The following is a 4,444-nucleotide window of genomic DNA, read 5'->3' as shown; positions in this document are numbered from 1 at the left end:
AACAAAGCAAATCTATTTTATATTACATGGATTTTGCTTCCTTTTCACAGCAAAAATATAAAGCTTTAAGCCTGGGTTAACTCTAACCACCACTGGTAGCAGACTGCTCTTCTTCTTTCTCCTTTCTCCTTTCTCTTTCTCCTTTCTCCTTTCTCCTTTCTCTTTTCTCTTTTCTCCTTTCTCCTTTCTCTTTTCTCCTTTCTCCTTTCTCCTTTCTCTTTTCTCTGTTTCAAAATGATGCAAACATCCAAGTAACTGCTGAGAGAAAATTATTCGAGGCAAATGATTTTTCTAAGCTTTAATATTACATAGAGACAAAGGTATAAATTGCTGCCCTCTTAAAAACGTCTTTTCTAAAAACTGTCTCTCCAAAAAGAGAAGCACAGCAAGGTGTGAATTTCACCCTGAGTGCAACTGTCACTTGACTGAGGTGCTAAATGGGAAAGCTGTTATTTGAACTAGAAACTAGACTGGCTCTCAAAAACATTAAGTCGAATTAAAGACAATTAAACCTTACCTACTGATGGATAATTTTTCCTTTACTCCCTATTTTCCCCAGTAATGGATTGTGTTTAGTTATCATATCATATCATATCATATCATTTTATCGTAAAAAGGCTGTAAGTGCATGAAGGCTTAGTTGGACCCAGCCCAAGGTTGTTAAAGGAAAGGCAAACCCTGGTCACAGGGTGCAGCACTCCCTGGGGAAGCTGAGGAAGGGGGTAGTGATCCCTCACTGGACCTGTCCCAGTAGGGAGGTTGGAAAGCTGCTCTTGGGACACAGGCTCCAGGCTCTGCTGGCTGGGACTGAACATGAGAGCTGCACTCTAAGCTTTTTGATCAATACTCATCACTCTGTACCTTTGCCTTCCCAAATCCTTTGCTGTAACCATCCCGAGTTGATGAGAACTCAGTGTAGACTATCTCTTGACTCTGGCAGCTATTTTCAGCATATCAGCCTGACTTGGCTCCAGGCTGGTTTAACTAATGCTGATAAGAGCAGTTAGTGCCAAAAAGCTTAGCAGGACAAGTGCCCGTTCCTCACATCGGGCACAGATGCCAGCATAAGCAATGACAAAATTAATTTTGGAAAAAATGTCTGCACAGCTTAGACCTTCCTGTTCACACAACTCTAGATATGGTGCTGTTTGAAACTGAGCCCAGTTGATTCTCAGTCCTTCCCTTTCCCCTCCTGCCACTCCCTTTTTTTATGCTAGCTGCCAGGCAGGCAAATAACCAGGAAAACACTTCAGGGAGCTCAGCTGGCTGAAAATAAAAGGTCTCCATCTTTGGGCAGCCTGGCTTCCCAAACTATCTTATCCACTGGTGTCCTGAGCTCCAGTGCCAGCACAAGTGCACACATTTGGGGTTTGGGGCTTGGAGGACAGCAGGACTGTGGCACCTCCAATTTAAATGGCCAACCTCCAGGTGGGTTCTCACTGAACACCAACAGCCTGCAACAGAAATGGTTCTGTCCTTCTACCTCAACTCCCCAGTCCTGGCCAAACACTCCCTCATGCCTACTCTGGCCTGGTTTACAGAGTAAAGTGATGGAGTTTGTTGATCCATCCCTTTTCCAAGAATATGAGTCCCGTATGTGACTCCTTCCTACAACTAGAAATCCAGACCCAAAGTCCCAAGGGTACTGTTTTCTCCTCCTCTTTATTTTTCTTCCCTATTTTTTTTCCTCTTGCCCTTCTTGAGAGATGCTGGTATCCACTTTAGGAACTATATGGTCCTTTAGGGAATTTTGTCTCAGGTATTGCAATGGCTGATGACAGCAGCTCCTCCTGTACAGGACAGAAACTGAAACAGAAAACAAGCCCTGTTTTCCTTGTGTGGCACAGACATGTCCTGTGTGACCTGTGTAACACAAGCATGGATGATTTCCATTTCACTGCTCCTGTAAGTCAAAGCAGTGAGTAACTTCATTTGGTGCTCTTTTACCCATCCCCTCAAGAAACTAAACCCTTAGTAACCTCCCTTCATGGAAGGATAGGCAGGTAAGTAATTATATAAAATTTAGAGAAGATTATATTGATTTTACATTTTATTTCAAGTTATCTATAAGTTCAGGCTGAGACTGATGTAGGAGTAGTACTGAAGAGTTTTTTTATCATTAAACACATGAGATGGATTTTTTATATTTAACATAAAACAAGATTATTGAGCATGGGACAGCATTCTCCATAAGAGAGATGAGAAATAATTTTCCATTTGCAAATCGTGTGTGGGTCTGGACTGCAGACCTCTGCTCTGGCAGATACATTTTCCTTGTTGACTGGATTCTGCCTTCATCCTGAAGCCTTTTTTTGGGCTTGATCCAAAATACTGGCACTAGTAGAAATCTGTTTAAAAAGTTTTGAACCTGACCTTTTCTTTTGTGAGTGGTCATTTTCACAGTTATCTCTTTCTCCCATTGTGTTCACTGTTCCAGGAAGTATAGGTCACTAAAAATCTACAGAATGTCACATCCTCTAATAAACCTGCTAGTTTTATGCCTTTTCAGCTGGACCAATGTTTGCAGTGGGGAAACAGGTTTTGGTTTGTTTTTTTTTTTTTTTCTTTTTAAAAATAATTATTAAACCCTGTTCATTTGCTAGAGTGTGAAAAATTTTCAGGAGCGTGAACTTGATTGCATCAGTGTTGCTTTTGATTTAAAGAAGACCAGGAATAGATCTGTCTAGGCTAGTCAAAATGTGGAGCTCATGTTTTCTAGGTGCAGTACAGTATTAATTTTAATTACTAGCTAGGATTTATTTCACAGGAGGGTGAGCATCTCCATCCTAATGACAAATCATTTTCTCTTTCTGTAATGACTGTGATTGCCTCATTATACTTTCCTTGGTATATAATTTCTGTGTTGACACAAGTGGATGTACAGCAAAAAAACCTCACTCATCCAGTCAGCCTGGGAGACTCGACTCAGATTACCCTTTAAAGTCTGCAGCACATATAAAATACCAGAAGAGTGCAAAATCTTAATACCCCTACTTTGAGGTTATGGTTCCTTTAGCTTCAGATTACATGAATATTTCCTTTCCCTCACAGCAAGAAAAGACAGTTCTGTTCTATCATTAAATAAAATGCTTGAAACCTCCAAAATAGAAATTCTATGCTTTATGTATAGTATCCAGCATCTTATTGTGTGGATTTGTTTTTAAAAGGAGATCCAACAGACACTGTGAGTTGTCATGTCCTTACAAGATGTAAGCACTGCTTATCTGAACCTTCATGGAAAATGACAATGCATTTGCCCTACTTATCAAAAAACTAATTCTGAGCTGGCAGTTAAAAGCTGCTGCTTTACTCAGAGTAACCAACCATTTTAAAAGACTAAGTGCATGTTCACATAATCAAAATTCCAGCAGAAATGGAGACACTGCCGATATCAGCACTAGGAACCCCTTATTGAATGAAAGGTGTAGCACCTCCTTTTTAGCTAAGTGAATCTGAAACAAACCCTACATGATGCCCACTTAATCCAATGCTTTTGACAAGGGTGGAAAAATTTGTTTTTTAAACTCACACCTCATACATACAGAATGTAATCATAGAAAATGTATTTCAAATGTATTTATCACAGAAAAATAACGAATGGTAACACTTTCAAAATTTGTTAGGAATGAAAATCTGGATTGCACAACCTTTATGTAAATATTTGGTTATGGCAGCATTTTCCCAATAGAGACAGAGCTGTGGACATAATGAAGGGTACCAAAACTACTTAACCCTTTACAAGTGTCAGAAGCACATTTACATCAAACAGCTTTGCTATTGCAGTATGTTGTAGCACACACAGAGGAATAAATTAATGGAAAATAAACCTCATGAAGTACACATTCTCTTCTAATAAACCTATCTGATTTTGCTGTACGTGAAGCACGATGCGGCTCTTTCTGGAACCAGCGAGGGCTGCTATTGAACCAAAGTCTGCTTTGTGCCCTTCCTCACACGCTCTCGCCTCCCTTTTGTCTCCTGAGCGAGCTTTCCACAATTCCAGATCTTTCACCGGCAAGACGTGTGCGCTGCACAAGGAGCGCACAAGGCGCTACAGCTGCGTTGCCATGGGGACCGAGACACGTCTGCCCGGCGCTCGCAGGGATAGCAAGGGACCGGCGCTCCCGACGGCACCGGAGCGCTGCTCGCCGCACGGCGGGCACCCCTCCGGCTACCGCGGGCACCCCTCCGGCTACCGCGGGCACCCCTCCGGCTACCGCGGGCAGCCTCCCGCCGCTCGCACCGCGTGTTTCGCGCCGTCCGCGCTGCCGGCCGGGCGGGCAGCGGGGGCAGCCCCGGCGGGCCCCGGAGGCGCAGCGGGCCGGCGCTGCGGGCGGCCCCGGGCCGGCGTTGGCGGGCGCAGGTGCCGCGGGCGGGGCGGGCGCTGCGGAGCTGCGGCGGGGCGGGGAGCGGCCGGAAGTGACGGGGCCGGGCCGGGCTGATT

This window comes from Molothrus ater, chromosome 2 (assembly GCF_012460135.2).
Source record: "Molothrus ater isolate BHLD 08-10-18 breed brown headed cowbird chromosome 2, BPBGC_Mater_1.1, whole genome shotgun sequence".
In the NCBI taxonomy this organism is placed as follows: domain Eukaryota; kingdom Metazoa; phylum Chordata; class Aves; order Passeriformes; family Icteridae; genus Molothrus; species Molothrus ater.
This window is presented reverse-complemented; position numbering follows the sequence as displayed.